The sequence below is a fragment of the Bubalus kerabau genome, chromosome X (assembly GCF_029407905.1).
Source record: "Bubalus kerabau isolate K-KA32 ecotype Philippines breed swamp buffalo chromosome X, PCC_UOA_SB_1v2, whole genome shotgun sequence".
NCBI lineage: Eukaryota > Metazoa > Chordata > Mammalia > Artiodactyla > Bovidae > Bubalus > Bubalus kerabau.
Genome location: NC_073647.1, coordinates 89,524,629 through 89,542,777, shown reverse-complemented (window position 1 = coordinate 89,542,777; position 18,149 = coordinate 89,524,629). Strand labels below are relative to the sequence as shown.

The 18,149-nt window shown below is 39.2% G+C and overlaps 1 pseudogene; it reads left to right on the top strand.

Annotated features, from left to right (window-relative positions):
* The first annotated feature begins 3,685 nt into the window (after positions 1-3,685).
* On the top strand, positions 3,686-5,274 carry LOC129640094 (protein FAM204A-like; annotated as a pseudogene).
* The last annotated feature ends 12,875 nt before the right edge of the window (positions 5,275-18,149 follow it).

The window sequence follows — 18,149 nt, the reverse complement described above, 5'->3', positions numbered from 1 at the left end:
CTTCTTCTCAAGTGCACATGGAACCTTCTCCAGGATAGATCACATCCTGGGCCATAAAGCTAGCCTTGGTAAATTCAAAAAAATAGAAATCATTCCAAGCATCTTTTCTGACCACAATGCAGTAAGATTAGATCTCAATTACAGGAGAAAAACTATTAAAAAATCCAACATATGGAGGCTGAACAACACGCTGCTGAATAACCAACAAATCACAGAAGAAATCAAAAAAGAAATCAAAATTTGCATAGAAACGAATGAAAATGAAAACACAACAACCCAAAACCTGTGGGACACGGTAAAAGCAGTCCTAAGGGGAAAGTTCATAGCAATACAGGCACACCTCAAGAAACAAGAAAAAAGTCAAATAAATAACCTAACTCTACACCTAAAGCAACTAGAAAAGGAAGAAATGAAGAACCCCAGGGTTAGTAGAAGGAAAGAAATCTTAAAAATTAGAGCAGAAATAAATGCAAAAGAAACAAAAGAGACCATAGCAAAAATCAACAAAACCAAAAGCTGGTTCTTTGAAAGGATAAATAAAATTGACAAACCATTAGCCAGACTCATCAAGAAACAAAGGGAGAAAAATCAAATCAATAAAATTAGAAATGAAAATGGAGAGATCACAACAGACAACACAGAAATACAAAGGATCATAAGAGACTACTATCAACAATTATATGCCAATAAAATGGACAACGTGGAAGAAATGGACAAATTCTTAGAAAAGTACAACTTTCCAAAACTCGATCAGGAAGAAATAGAAAATCTTAACAGACCCATCACAAGCACGGAAATTGAAACTGTAATCAAAAATCTTCCAGCAAACAAAAGCCCAGGTCCAGACGGCTTCACAGCTGAATTCTACCAAAAATTTAGAGAAGAGCTAACACCTATCCTGCTCAAACTCTTCCAGAAAATTGCAGAGGATGGTAAACTTCCAAACTCATTCTATGAGGCCACCATCACCCTAATACCAAAACCTGACAAAGATCCCACAAAAAAAGAAAACTACAGGCCAATATCACTGATGAACATAGATGCAAAAATCCTTAACAAAATTCTAGCAATCAGAATCCAACAACACATTAAAAAGATCATACACCATGACCAAGTGGGCTTTATCCCAGGGATGCAAGGATTCTTCAATATCCGCAAATCAATCAATGTAATACACCACATTAACAAATTGAAAAATAAAAACCATATGATTATCTCAATAGATGCAGAGAAAGCCTTTGACAAAATTCAACATCCATTTATGATCAAAACTCTCCAGAAAGCAGGAATAGAAGGAACCTACCTCAACATAATCAAAGCTATATATGACAAACCCACAGCAAACATTATCCTCAATGGTGAAAAATTGAAAGCATTTCCTCTAAAGTCAGGAACAAGACAAGGGTGCCCACTTTCACCATTACTATTCAACATAGTTTTGGAAGTTTTGGCCACAGCAATCAGAGCAGAAAAAGAAATAAAAGGAATCCAAATTGGAAAAGAAGAAGTAAAGCTCTCACTGTTTGCAGATGACATGATCCTCTACATAGAAAACCCTAAAGACTCCACCAGAAAATTACTAGAACTAATCAATGACTATAGTAAAGTTGCAGGATATAAAATCAACACACAGAAATCCCTTGCATTCCTATACACTAATAATGAGAAAACAGAAAGAGAAATTAAGGAAACAATTCCATTCACCATTGCAACGGAAAGAATAAAATACTTAGGAATATATCTACCTAAAGAATCTAAAGACCTATATATAGAAAACTATAAAACACTGGTGAAAGAAATCAAAGAGGACACTAACAGATGGAGAAATATACCATGTTCATGGATTGGAAGAATCAATGTAGTGAAAATGAGTATACTACCCAAAGCAATCTATAGATTCAATGCAATCCCTATCAAGCTACCAACAGCATTCTTCACAGAGCTAGAACAAATAATTTCACAATTTGTATGGAAAAACAAAAAACCTCGAATAGCCAAAGCGATCTTGAGAAAGAAGAATGGAACTGGAGGAATCAACCTACCTGACTTCAGGCTCTACTACAAAGCCACAGTTATCAAGACAGTATGGTACTGGCACAAAGACAGAAATATAGATCAATGGAACAAAATAGAAAGCCCAGAGATAAATCCACGCACATATGGACACCTTATCTTCGACAAAGGAGGCAAGAATATACAATGGATTAAAGACAATCTCTTTAACAAGTGGTGCTGGGAACTCTGGTCAACCACTTGTAAAAGAATGAAACTAGAACACTTTCTAACACCATACACAAAAATAAACTCAAAATGGATTAAAGATCTAAACGTAAGACCAGAAACTATAAAACTCCTAGAGGAGAACATAGGCAAAACACTCTCTGACATACATCACAGCAGGATCCTCTATGACCCACCTCCCAGAATATTGGAAATAAAAGCAAAAATAAACAAATGGGACCTAATTAACCTTAAAAGCTTCTGCACATCAAAGGAAACTATTAGCAAGGTGAAAAGACAGCCTTCAGAATGGGAGAAGATAATAGCAAATGAAGCAACTGACAAACAACTAATCTCGAGAATATACAAGCAACTCCTACAGCTCAACTCCAGAAAAATAAATGACCCAATCAAAAAATGGGCCAAAGAACTAAATAGACATTTCTCCAAAGAAGACATAAAGATGGCTAACAAACACATGAAAAGATGCTCAACATCACTCATTATCAGAGAAATGCAAATCAAAACCACTATGAGGTACCATTTCACACCAGTCAGAATGGCTGCGATCCTAAAGTCTACAAGTAATAAATGCTGGAGAGGGTGTGGAGAAAAGGGAACCCTCTTACACTGTTGGTGGGAATGCAAACTAGTGCAGCCACTATGGAGAACAGTGTGGAGATTCCTTAAAAAACTGGAAATAGACATGCCTTATGATCCAGCAATCCCACTGCTGGGCATACACACTGAGAAAACCAGAAGGGAAAGAGACACGAGTACCCCAATGTTCATCGCAGCACTGTTTATAATAGCCAGGACATGGAAGCAACCTAGATGTCCATCAGCAGATGAATGGATAAGAAAGCTGTGGTACATATACACAATGGAGTATTATTCAGCCATTAAAAAGAATACATTTGAATCAGTTCTAATGAGGTGGATGAAACTGGAGCCTATTATACAGAGTGAAGTAAGCCAGAAAGAAAAACACCAATACAGTATACTAACGCATATATATGGAATTTAGAAAGATAGTAACAATAACCCTGTGTACGAGACAGCAAAAGAGACACTGATGTATAGAACAGTCTTATGGACTCTGTGGGAGAGGGAGAGGGTGGGAAGATTTGGGAGAATGGCATTGAAACATGTAAATATCATGTATGAAATGAGTTGCCAGTCCAGGTTCGATGCACGATACTGGATGCTTGGGGCTGGTGCACTGGGACGACCCAGAGGGATGGAATGGGGAGGGAGGAGGGAGGAGGGTTCAGGATGGGGAACACATGTATACCTGTGGCGGATTCATTTTGATATTTGGCAAATCTAATACAGTTATGTAAAGTTTAAAAATAAAATAAAATTAAAAAAAAAAATAAATAAATAAACAAGGAAGAATGGAAGCAGGGAGACCATTTGGGAGTCTATAATAAGTGCCCCAGTAGAAGATGAGGGGGTGAGGACTATGACGAATGTACTCGGACTATAACCACCTTAAAGGAAGAGCTGACAAGAAAAGGATTTACTAATGGAGTGGATGTGACGTAAAAATAAAAGAGAGAAGTCAAGGAAAAAAAAAAAAAAATAAAATAAAATAAAATATAATTATACCAAAAAAAAAAAAAAAAAAAAAAAAGAAATTGCCACAGGCACCCCAACCATCAGCCATCAGCCCCAACCACCACCCTGATCAATCATTAACCATCAACATGGAGGCAAGCTCTTCCACCAGCGAAAAGATTACAACACTTCAGCAAGATGATAGCATTCTGAGTGATATTTTTTTTTTTTGGCTGTACCACGTGGCTTACAGACTAAAAGGTTTCTGAATAGCAAGGGAGACCATCAACAAAATGAAAAGGCAACCTACTGAATGGTAGAAAATAATTGCAAATCATATATCTGACAAGGGGGCTAATATCCAAAACACATTTTAAAACTCATACAACTCATACAACTTTTTAAAAACTGATTAAGAAATAGACAGAAGTTCTAAGTAGGCATTTTTCCAAAAAAGCAAACAGATGGCCAACAAGTTCATGAAAAGATGTTCTACATCATTAATGATCAAGGAAATGTTAATCAAAGTCACAATGAGATATCACTTCACACCTTTTGGAATGACTATTATCAAAAAGAAGAAATAGCAATGTTAGCAAGGATCTGGATAAAAGGAAACCCTTGTGCACTTGCTGGTGGAAATGTAAATTGGTGCAACCACTACAAAAAAAAAACACAACAGTATGGAGTTTCTTCAAAATATTAAAAATAGAGCTACTATATGATCCAGCAATTTCAGTTTGGATATTTTTTTGAAAACACTAATTTAAAAGATAACTGCAAGGTCTTAAGATATAGAGTGGGCTGCTGCCTCCTGACCTAAGTGAGATTGATGTTGAGTTGAATTCTGATGATGAGATCATATAAGACAGCTCTGAACTTAACTTATAAGAGGGTAAAGAAGATGAGATCTTTACAAAGACAGAGATTTCAGATATTCCTACAGATGGACCAAACACTGAAGCAGAGGAAAATGTAAATGCACATGAAAACTGTCCCTCTGGAATTCCCTTAAATAGTGGAATAAATTTCAAGAATTGCATAAAATGCATTCTGAACAGAAAAACCTCAACTTAAAGATCAGGAAAGAAAAAAAGAAAACACTCCAGAAAAAGCAAATTAAAGAATGAAGAAGAGTCTAGTAATGAACAGTCTTCAAGTGAAATCCAGTGGAAGGGACTTAATATTTTGGAGTCAATGAGAGGTTTGACCACCACTGTTGAAATAAAGTTGAAAATTTGGGCCTTGAAAAGAGCATAGACCAGGTTGTGGAAGCGTGGAACACTGAGAAGGCTGAGAAACTCAACAACCAGCTAGCTACTCTAGAGCTTGGTGTAAAAATTGCCAAAGCAATTGCCTGCCACAACTTTGTAAAAGCCAAAAAGGATGCTGAAAATCACAGCTTTTGTGAAAAAAAAAAAAAAAAAAAAACTTGCCTGGAGATTTGAAGCAAAGAAGAGGTGGGAAACCAAAAGCAACATGGGATATACGTGACATGCCAGAGTTCTTCAAGAACTTTGAGGCTTTACTTGAGTCTTCAATTGCTTGATTTACTGAGATTTTCCTGCTTATGCCAACTATGTCAGGAAATTGATGGAAACAGAAAAAAAAAAGCATAAAACTTGGGAGCTGATTATCAAATCATTTTTCATTCTTTTTCTAAAGAGTTCATCCCGTTGAAGTGAATGAAATGGAATATTCAGTTATTTGTACAAGTAATCTAAGCATACATACAGGGGAAAAAAGGATTTTTTAATTTATTTATATAGACCCCCAGTATAAAATCAATTTTACTTTTCATCCATTTGGTGTAGCATAGCCAATGAGCTCCTTACTTTCTTATCTGCACTCAGTGTAACTGCACTTATTCTGGAGTTGTGTTTTTAAGATTGGCATTTGTTTATAATGGATTAGTCATAAATGCAAGAAAGATATTGTGTTTACAAACGACTTTAGTGTTATAAAAGTAATTATTGGTTCTTTATTTGAGGCAGTAGAGTTGATATTTCACAGTCACATAATAAAAGCAATTGATTTTTAAAAAATAATAACAAAAGATATTAGCACCCCCATGTTCATAGCAGCAGTATTTACAATAGCCAAGATATGGAAACAACCTAAGTGTCTATCAGTGGATGAATGGATAAAGAAAGTGTGTGTCTATATATAAAACAGAATATTATTCAACCATAAGAAAGAATGAAATCTTGCCATTTTCTACAATATGGATTGACTTTGAGGGCATTATGCTAACTGAGATAAGTCAAACAAGGAAAGACACATAACATATGATCTCTCTTACATGTGGAATCTTAAAAAAAATCTCATAGATGCAGAAAACAGATGGTGATTGCAAGAGGTGGGGTGAGGGTAGGAGAAATGGGTGAATTTTTTTAAATATAAGTAAATTGAATCTAAAATTTTTTATTAAAGGATAATTGCTTTACAGAATTTTGCTGTTTTCTGTCAAACCTAAACATGAATCAGCCATAGGTGGGTGAGATGCATGGAATTTAAAATTTTTAAATATTCATGGCACTTTGGAAATCATTCATGAACAGGCACAGAGCAGTGAAAATTTTGAGTTGTCCAAGGTGTATGTTCCCAGTTGAGGTTGAACAGGACAATACTCTGTCTTCTTGTTTTAGCTCTCATAATGTGAACAAGAGTCATTTTGCAATCATCTTATGAAAAGACCCAAATGAACTTTTCAGCCAACCCAATATTTACTGCCATATTTTCTCCCCCTTACATGGTGTTTTTTGTTTTTTGTTGTTGTTGTTTTGTGTGTGTGTGTGTGTGTGTGATCTTGCTATTTAAAATGGCCTTCATGCATAGTGCTGAAGTTCTGTCTAGTGTTCCTAAGCACAAGACTGTGATATCTTACAGAAAAATTATGTGTGTTTGATAAGCTTAATTCAGGCTTGAGTTACAACGATGCTGGTCATGAGTTCAATATTAATGAACCAACAATTTATATTAAATAAATTATCTTTAAACAGAGGCACACATAAAACAAAGCTATATACTGATCAACTGATCACAGGAACTTAAGTCTGCATTTCGCTGGGAGCAGTGATTCAGAATTCACTAATTTCATGTTAGCAGCAACTTTATAGAGTGTAACTACTGTGAATAATGAGAATCAACCGTACTTTGGTCGTTTCCTTACAGCACTGATCACACAGTATAAGTATAACTTTTAAATGTCTGTCTCCTCCAGCAGACTGCAAGCTTCAGGGGAACAGGGACTAGGATTTTTTTTCATTTGATTAGACCCCCAGTACCTGTTACCCCAGTGCCTAGTACATAGCTGGCGATTGGTAAAAATTGTTGAATGGAAAATTAAATGAATGAATGAATGAGTAAAGTGCCTGTAGTTATGTGGCACAGAGGAATACCTGGGCAGGGAGCCAAGCAGATCATTACAGAGAGAGGTTGCAGACTGTGGTAGGAGGGACCATTGATTTGTTCCCATTTTCTATTATAGTAACTTTTGTCCTATCATGTTGACTATGCTGCTAAGTCGCTTCAGTTGTGTCCGACTCTGTGTGACCCCATAGACAGCAGCCCGCCAGGCTCCCCTGTCCCTGGGATTCTCCAGGCAAGAACACTGGAGTGGGTTGCCATTTCCTTCTCCAATGCATCAAAGTGAAAAGTGAAAGTGAAGTCGCTCAGTCGTGTCTGACTCTTAGCGACCCCATGGACTGCAGCCCACCAGGCTCCTCCATCCATGGGTTTTCCAGGCAAGAGTACTAATGTTGACTATACTCAATGCATAATTGAAGGATTTTCCATTGAGACATTTCAGGTGTCAAAGCAAAACGCCACCTTCCTCTAAGTAGTTTAACATCCTTTCATTGTGCTGATAGTGAAAACAGTCAAAAGCAGTTCCTGTAATCTGGTGGCTACAAATAGTAGACAGATTTAGAAGGGGCATGGGGTTTTCTTCCCCCTTTCCATCAGTTCAGTTCAGTTCAGTCGTTCAGTCGTGTCCAACTCTGCGACTCCATGAATCGCAGCATGCCAGGCCTCCCTGTCCATCACCAACTCCCGGAGTTCACTCAGACTCACGTCCATCCAGTCAGTGATGCCATCCAACCATCTCATCCTCTGTCGTCCCCTTCTCCTCTTGCCCCCAATCCCTCCCAGCATCAGAGTCTTTTCCAATGAGTCAATTCTTCGCATGAGGTGGCCAAAGTACTGGAGTTTCAGCTTTAGCATCATTCCTTCCAAAGAAATCCCAGGGCTGATCTCCTTCAGAATGGACTGGTTGGATCTCCTTGCAGTCCAAGGGACTCTCAAGAGTCTTCTCCAACACCGCAGTTCAAAAGCATCAATTCTTTGGCGCTCAGCCTTCTTCACAGTTCAACTCTCACATCCATACATGACCACAGGAAAAACCATAGCCTTGACTAGACGGACCTTTGTTGGCAAAGTAATGTCTCTGTTTTCCACGGGAAGCCTTAAATTGGCTCTCAGATTCAGTCACAACTCTTTTGGAAGTTTAGGTCTGTTAACATTCCCCATGCATAAGGCCGGAATGCATCTCCACATCATGTGTATTGAAACTGAATCACTCAGGCCTTTCTAGGTGTCCTGACATAACACAGCTAGACAGATATATATTCATTTAGTAACGCCAGACAATGGATGATAGAACATAATCCACCTATCAGAAAGCCATCTTGGGGAGGCAGCTAATTGGGCCATTGTGGAAAGGAAGTCAAAATAAGCACAAGGACAAGTTAAGGAAGGCTTTATCCAACTTAGTAAGGAGTGTTTGAAAGCTGACCTTATGTGTAGGCAGACCTTATGTACACCTATGGCTGATTCATGTTGGGATTTGACAGAAAACAAAATTCTATGAAACAATTATCCTTCAAATAAAAAATAAGTTAATTAAGAAGAAATGGTAAGTAACCCATTCTATGGTCACCTCTGGAAAATGATTTGAGGGTCATCAGGAAAGGTACTCCCACCCTCATTCCTTAATGAGATCTTGTTTTACACCCAAACTATGTCTCACTTGTTTTGCTCCTCTGGACTAACCTTCTTTTTTTTCTTTCAGCCTCATTAAATCTCACCTATCATTCAAGGCCTTGTTCCTCTGAGAAGTCTCACTTGACATTAGGTCTCAGTGCCCTCTCTGAATTCAACTGTCAGACTTTCCAGGCATCATAAGAATTCTATTCATGTACTGACTGCCTTTATCAGTGATAAACAGTGATGCAACTAACATTGTATGGCTCTGTTGACAAATCTTCCTAAAGGATTTTATACACTATTGGAAGACAGGGACAATGTCCAGCATTTCCTCTGTATTCTCAACATTTCCTGGCATAATCTTCTGTATGTTTTGACCTTTAGTAAAAATCTGTTCAAAAATGAAGTCAAGATATTAGCTTTTGTGAAGCCTTCTCTGCTCACCTTACCTGGAAGGGACTTCTCTTTCCCTAGAGAACTATATTGCCCTGAGTGTTTGCTATATTCTGGAGATAACTCTGGGTAAAGAAAGTTTGGGTGGTAGGGGCTGATAGATATATGATCATGACCTGGGATTTACCTTCTCCATTGACCAAGTAAAAGTTGTTTTTGGCACCCAGATCAGCCCAAACACATTTGGAATGCAGGTAGAGATGGTCTTTAGTGTCCTGAAATTCCTTTTTGGCCCTTTCACCTCTGAGATTCAGTATCTTCTTTCTCATGATCCTCTTACCCCCCACTGCTGTCCATTCCATTTAGTTGAGTTTGCTGCTGCTGCTGCTGCTAAGTCACTTCAGTCATGTCTGACTCTGTGCGACCCCATACACAGCCTCCTACCAGGCTCCTGTGTTTATACAGTCCAAATACATGCAGGTTGCTATCATTTCCATCCTCATGGTTGCCCCAGTCCAGATTTAGTTTCTTTCACCTATCTTCTCCAATCATCCTGGCTGGTTCTCCAGGATCATATCTCAAGATCTTCTCTAGGTCTCCCACTACCAGTCTGCCAAAAGTCAGGGTATTTTTCCTAGTGACTAGAACCCTGGATAAAGAGCTGGATTTCTGTGTGCCCCAGTTGGACCTATGAACAGTCCAGGCATCACCAGAATGACCTCTGCAACTCACCACAGGTTAAGGTCAACCCCTGGCTCATTGGTTAGCAAGCCCAGATAACTCTCAACCCTGGTGTTCTTCAGCTTCCTCCTATTTCAGAAACATTTGACTTTTTTAGATTAATTTTTCCCAGTTACATTACTATTTTCTGAGCATCCAAGTAGAATCCCTTTTGGCTATTTCCTGTGCATATTCTGAGGCTTGTTCTCTCTGCGTGCTACCCATGTCTCTGTTTTTGTTTCTCTACTTTATTTCTCCATGTCCCTTTCTGCTGAATCTTCTCTCCTTTGTTAGGGTAAGGTTACTCTCACTCATAACTCATAAGTCACTCTCACTCATAAGTTACTCTCACTCAATATCAGGAAGCTTTCACAAGCCTCTTATCTTTATCCATTAAAGAGCAGACAGAATGGCAACCACAATTACAGAAAACTAACCAAGCTGATCACTTGGATCAGAGCCTTGTCTAACTCAATGAAACTATGAGCCATGCTGTGTAGGGCCACCCAAGACAGACAGGTCATGGTGGAGAGTTCTGAAAAAACACGGTCCACCAGGGAAGGGAATGGTAAACCACTTCAGTATTCTTGCCTTGAGAACCCCATAAACAGTATGAAAAGGCAAAAAGATATGACACTGAAAGATGAAGTCCCCAGGTCAGTAGGTGCCCAATATGCTACTAGAGAAGAGTGGAGAAATAGCTCCAGAAAGAATTAAGAGGTTGAGCCAAAGTGAGAATAATGCTCAGTTGTGGTTGTTACTGGTGATGGAAGTAAAGTCTGATGATGTAAAGAACAATATTGCATAGGAACCTGGAATGTTAGGTCCATGAATCAAGGTAAATTGGAAGTGGTCAAACAGGAGATGGCAACAGTAAACATCGACATTTTAGGAATCAGTGAACTGAAATGAACCAGAATGGCAAATTTAATTCAGATGACCATTATATCTACTACTGTGGGCAAGAATCGCTTAGAAGAAATGTAGTAGCCATCATAGTCAACAAAAGAGTCTGAAATGCAGTACTTGGGTACAATCTTGAAAACAACAATGATCTCTGTTTGTTTCCAAGGTAAACCATTCAATATTACAATAATTCAGGTCTATGCTCCAACCACTAATGCCAAAGAAGCTGAAGCTGAATGGTTCTATGAAGACCTACAAGACCTTATAAAACTAACACCAAAGAAAATATCCTTTTCATCATAGGGGACTGAAATGCAAAAGTAGAAAGTCAAGCGATACCTGGAGTAACAGGCAAGTTTGGCCATGGAGTATAAAACGAAGCATGGGAAGGCTAACAGAACTTTGCCAAGAGAACACACAGGTCATAGCAAATACCCTCTTCAAACAACACAAGGGGTGACTCTACACATGGACATCACCAGATGGTCAATACAGAAATCAGATAGATTATATTCTTTGCAGCCAAAGATGGAGAAGCTCTATACAGTCAACAAAAACAAGACCAGGAGCTTACTGTTGCTCAGATCGTGAACTCCATATTGCAAAATTCAGACTTAAAGAAAATAGGGAAAACCACTAGACCATTCAGGCATGACCTAAATCAAATCTCTTATGATTATACAGGGGAAGTGACAAATAGCAATTGGGGATTAAATCTGATAGATAGAGTGCCTGAAGAACTATGGACAGAGGTTCATAACATTGTACAGGAGGTGGTGATCAAAACCATCCCTAAGAAGTAGAAATGCAAAAAGGCAAAACGATTGTCTAAGGAGGCCTCACTAATAGCTGAGAAAAAAGAGAAGCAAAAGGCAAAGGAGAAAAGGAAAGATATATCCATCTGAACACAGAGTTCCAAAGAATATCAAGGAGAGATAAGAAAGCTTTCCTAAGTGATCAACGCAAAGAAATAGAGAAAAACAATTTAATGGGAAAGACTAGAGATCTCTTCAAGAAAATTCGAGATACCAAGGGAATATTTCAAGCAAATATGAGCTCTATAAAGGACAGAAACAGTAAGGACTTAACAGAAGCAGAAGATATTAAGAGGTGGCAAGAATACACAGAAGAACTACACACACAAAAAAAAAAATCTTAATGACCCAGATGACCAAGATGGTGTGGTCGCTCACCTAGAACCAGAAATCCTGGAGTGCAAAGTCAAGTGGGCCTTAGGAAGCATCACTATGAACAAAGCTAGTGGAGGTGATGGAATTCCAGCTGAGCTATTTCAAATCTTAAAGGATGGTGTTGTGAAAGTGCTGCAGTCAATATGCCAGCAAACTCGGAAAACTCAGCAGTGGCCACAGGACTGGGAAAGATCAGTTTTCATTCCAATCTCAAAGAAAGGCAGTACCAAAGAATGCTCAAACTACCGCACAATTGCACTCATCTCACACACTAGCAAAGTAATGTTCAAAATTCTCCAAGCTAGGCTTCAATGGTACGTGAACTGAGAACGTCCAGATGTTCAAGCTGGTTTTAGAAAAGACAGAGGAACCAGGGATCAAATTGCGAACACCCACTGGATCATCAAAAAAGCAAGAGAGTTCCAGAAAAACATCTACTTCATTGACTACACCTAAGCCTTTGACTGTGTGGATCACAACAAACTGTGGAAAATTCTTAAAGAGGTGGGAATACAAGACCACCTTAACTGCCTCCTGAGAAATCTGTATACAGGTCAAAAAGCAACAATTAGAACTGGACATGAACAACAGACTGGTTCTAAATTGGGAAAGGAGTCCGTCAAGGCTGTATATTGTCACCCTGCTTATTTAACTTCTATGCAGAGTACATCATGTGATATGCCAAACTGGATGAAGGACTAGCTGGAATCAAGATTTCCAGGAGAAATATCAATAACCTCAGATATGCAATGACACTACCCTTATGGCAGAAAGAGAAGAACTAAAGAACCTCTTGATGAAATGAAAGAGGAGAGTGGATAACTTGGCTTAAAACTCAACATTCAAAAAACTAAGATCATGGCATCTGGTCCCATCACTTCATGGCAAATAGATGGGGAAAAAATGGAAACAGTGAAAGACTATATTTACTTGGGCTCCAAAATCACTGCAGATGGTGACTGCAGCCATGAAATTAAATACACCTGCTGCTTGGAAGAAAAGGTATAACAAACCTAGACTGCATATTAAAAAGCAGAGACATTACTTGCCAACATAGGTCCATCTAGTCAAGGCTATGATTTTTCCAGTAGTCATGTATGGATGTGAGAGTTGGACCATGAAGAAAGCTGAGTGCCAACGAATTGATGGTTTTGAACTGTGTTGTTGGAGAAGACTATTGAGAGTCCCTTGGACTGCAAAGAGATCCAACCAGTCAATCCTAAAGGAAATCAATCCTGAATATTCATTGGAAGAACTGATGCTGAAGCTGAATCCTTTGGCCACCTGATGTGAAGAACTGACTCATTTGAAAAGACCTTGATGCTGCAAAAGTGAAGGTAGGAGGAGAAAGGGATGACAGAGGATGAGATGGTTGAACGGCATCACTGACTCAATGGACATGAGTTTGATCAAGCTCTGTGAGTTGGTGATGAACAGGGAAGCCTGGGGTGCTGCACTCCATGGGGTTGCAAAGAGTTGGACACGACTGAGTGACTGAACTGAACTGAATTCTCACTCACAGTAGTGTGAACAGTTCTAAAAGTTGATGGGAACTGTGGTTATAAAGAGTTCTTTCAAAACTCCAGACAAAGGAAGAATTGGTGTATCACTTTCGGCTCTTGAGCAAAAGGCCTCCACAACTTTGTGAGATCCCTCTGGGCAGGGGCTGGACATTGTGGTGTGTGGGCCCTGACCTTATTTTCTACCTCATTCCTACAATATCCCCCATTTTTTTAGCTTAAATAAGCATAATCTCCCATCTTCAACCATTTTCTTACACTCTAGGTCAAGGTTTTATAACCTTAGCATTCAATGTTTTGGGCCACATAATTCTTTGGTGTGTGTATGTTGGCAGGGGAGGAGTTCCTGTCCTGTGATTATAGGATGTCTAGGAGCATCCCTGGCCTCTACTCATTAAATGCCAATAGCACTCCCGACCCAGTTGCAGACTCTGCCCCCGTTGTGACAATTTAAAATGTTTCCAGACATTGTGCAATGTCCCCTGGGGGACAAAAAATGCCCCACATTGAGGATCACTTCTGTAGGTTCTCTTGCCTTGGTCCCTAGTCCCTGCCTGATATTCCCTTCTACTCCAGCCCTTCCCCAGCCTCACTGGGAAGTCACCATCACTTGGCTAATAAAGTCATCAAGGAAGTAGCACAGGGAAGTCTAGACTTAGGACGCTTGTTTTCCATTGCTGGGTCCATAAGTTAGTAGCTATGTGACCCTGAACAAGTTACTGAATCCTCAGTTTTCTCATCTATAAAGTGGAGACAATAATACTCCCACACCACAGAAGATTTGTGAGGATTAAATATCTTTCTTCTTCCTAAAATCATTATTGCTGACCATTGCTTTTACCATTCATGGCTTGAAAAAGTAAGATGACAGTGAATGGAGCCAAGGGTAGAGCTGGCAGCCCTCAACAGTGCTATAATTCACAGTGGTATAGGAGAAGAAAGCCACAAACCTGGAAGGAATAAAATAGGATTGATTTCCAAAGCTAGTTGAGTATCAGAATCATATGGAGACATTTTTTGAAAGTACAGAGTCTTGAACTGTACCCTAGGTGTTCTGAATGCTGATATCTAGATGTGGGACACAGAATCTGTACCAAACAAACTTTCTAGTGCATTCTCTTAATAAGACATGTTTGGATACCACAAAACAATATGATCTCTAAGGTCCCTTCTGTCTCTAATAGTTGGTGATTGTACATTGCTATTTATCCTGGAAAGCATTATACAAACTGGAATTGTATCTCTGTGCATGATATAGGGAATTTTCATGGAATTTTTTCATAGACTGGAGTTTAAAAATGTCACCTTATTCCAAGAGAATAAAGCAGCTTCTGGAGGCACATTTGATCTGATAATCAAGGAAGGAGGCAGCTTCAAAGCTTCAACTGGCAGTTGTTTTCACTTCACTAAAGAGCATAAATCTACAAACTGGCTGGTGAATAAACTTCATCAATTGTCCACAGACCAGAGGGAAGACCAGATCAAGATGGAAGGTAAGATTTCCAGTGGCCAGAATCCTGAAAATCTCTCTGATTGTCTGGAGAAGTGACTGCAAGTTTGGTGCAGAAGGGTATATAACCCCAAAGACTAATCTTCAGGACAGAAACAGAAAAGGCCTTTCTGTCCAAGAAGGCTAGGGAGACTTTGGAAATAAAAAATATGGCCCATAACCTTAGGTTCTATGTCTCAGTGACTTGTTTTTGCACTGACTCTTTCACTCCCGGAAGCAGCACTGAGGTATAAGAAGAAGAGACTGGGATGTTATGTCCCATTTGCTTTGTCAGACAGGCCAACCCGTCTGAGTTATTTTGGGATCAGAGTTCAATGTTACATAGAATCAGCTGGGCCTGTGTTGGTATTTGTTTTGTTTGCACTTGGTTTCCTGGTAAAAACTCTTCCTGACAAATTCCAAACTTGTCTTCACTGAACTAAGGGAAAAGAAGAATTTTCCACACTGTATTAGTTTCCTATTGCCTTGTAAAAAATTACCACAAATTCAGTGACTTAAAACAACACAAACTTATTATCCCACAGCTTCCATGGTTAGGATCCAAGTACAGATTGGCTGGGTCCTCTGTTAAGGGTCTCACCAGGCTGACATCAAGGTGTCCACAAGGCTGCAATTTTATTTGAGGCCTGGGGTGCACTTCTAAGCTCACTAATTTGGAGTAGAAATTTTTTCCTTGTGGTTGTAGGATTGAGGTCTCTGTTTTCCTTCTGGCTATCAGTTGGAGATGACTCTCAGTTCCTATAAGTTGCCCTCCATGTCTTTGCCATGTGGCCTCCTCCACAGGCACTTTACCACATAGCTGCTTGCCTGTCCCAGACAAATAGGAGAATCTACACTGATTTGAATGCCTCTGACATAGTCTAAGTGCTCACTTGATTAGGTCAGGCCCACTCAGGATAATCTCCCTAAAATAACATCAACTGATAAGGGACATTCATAGCATCTGCAAAATCTCTTCACAGAAACACCTAAATTAGTGTTTGATTGAATGAGTGGGAGAAGATGTGTACACCAGGAGCCAGGAATCTTGGGGGACCATCATAGAATTCTGCTTGCCACATACAACTTGGTCAAGAAGTGTGGCAATGGGGCCCAGAGAGAAAATTATTCAGGGAAGTGGGTGAATTGTGTTCCTTTGGGCTAAGACTAATCTCACTCAGTTATATATAATAACAAGGAGTGAGATTGGATTGTTAGGCAAGTATCTTCAGCAACATGGCTCATCTTGGAGGAAGGAGGAATGCCTTTGGTCATTATCTGTGCCACCCCCTCCTTGCTACCCTAAGTCATTTATTTGGCTTACAGGGCAAATATTCCAGCCGGTTTTTCCCCTACCTGTGATTTTCAAGTTAGATTGGACTGTGATTTGAAACAGAATCAAGGGCAGTATGGTGTAAAAGAAAGATACTTCCTTTGACAAAGACTCCTCTAGTCCTTAGTGTTCTGTCCAAGTGACCCTAACTAGGATGCAGCAAAACAGATAACAAAGGAGTCACACAGGCGAGAAGGAAGCTCTAGGGCTTCAGGTCATTGCAACTGAGTGCCTAGGGGTGTGAAGGTTGAAGAAAGCTGTCTTTTTGGGTGAAAAGGATAAACTCTTATTGGTGTCTTCAGAAGACCTAGAAGACAATTGATGAATTTGTTTGTATGTGGCAGTAAGAGAGAAAGGAGGAGATACCATACTGGCACACTGGCCTGCTCCTCTTAGAAGCAATTGAATAGGTGGGATTTGCTAAAGTAAAACAGTAATAACTTTTTTGACTACTTTCTATATGCAGGCACTACTCTAAGTGTTTACATGTATTAACCCTCCCCCAAAGCTTTTGAGGTAGCTACTATTATTATCCCTGTTTTTTATAGATGATGAAAGTGTTACAGAGAAGTTAAATGCAAATTATTCTAAACAGTTAATAACATGCATACTAAGTGTTTAGGAGTAAATGTGCTATTGCCTGTATCTCATACTATGAGATACAACAAGAACAAAAGGATGATCTGATGGATAGAGGGATAGATAATAAGTGTGTGAGAGAGAGATTAAACAAGTACAGCAAATGTTAATGATAGAATCTAGAGTTATATATATGGGTATTCACTATAAAATTCTTTCAACTTTTGTGTACATTTGGAAATTCAAAAAAAAAAAAGTGAATTGTCCAAGATCACACAGTTAGTAATGATACAGCAAAGATTCTAATTCAAATAATCTGGCTCCAAAGTATATGCTCTTAACAACTATGTTAAACTGCTACTCAGAAGCTGATTTTCCAAGGACTTATTAATATATCAAATACTTGAAATCCGGTTTCTATCTCAAATCATTTGCTCTTTATAAGCTTTGCTGCAGAAACTATTGTACAATGTAACACAGTCTCTGCCACAAGGAGTTCAGGGTCTTGTTGAGGAGATAAGATGCACACATCTAAATCAGTCTGAGAAGGGATAAAATGAGAGAGCAGAACTCTGGAGGGAAACTAAGAGGAGCTGAATCGAAGGCGTGGACTGGGACACTGATGTTCTCAAAGACAGGAGGAAAGAGGAGAGTGAGAAGTGTTTGAGATATCTGACATAGAGTGGTAAGAGTTTGGGACTGATAAGACCACCTTGTAGGTACAGCAGGTGAAATTATCTTCCAAGAAAAAAATAGGTGAAAGCCAGTGAGTTAAGAAAAGTGGACAAGAATTGAAACCACTGCTTTGGGGAGTAAACATGAAATAGCTGGAAAATGTAGGCAGATCCCAGGTGGTATCAGAAGGCAAGTGTTTGCTGTGGTCTTATATTTCTTCAGTCAAGTTCATTGTAGCTTATTGGAAATGGGGTAAAACAGGGCAGGAAGTGGGATAAGCTCAGAAGACAGGAAGGATACCAACAGTCTAAAGCACAAAAAGTTAAGCTCTCTCACCCCTTGAAAGTCCTCTGCTTGATGTTGTTATTCATGTAAGAATCTGGCTGTTTCCACCATCCTATCATTGGTTCACAAATCTTTCAGACCTGGATACCAGCTCTGGTAACCCTACCTCTCAGATATTAGTTCTCTGCTGTCTAGATTTTTCCCTCAAAGCTTAATTCTTTCAAAGCTTACCAAATCAAATAACTTGTATTCTGTGTTCATTTCCTTGACCACTTTTCTCTGTGCTTCCCTTC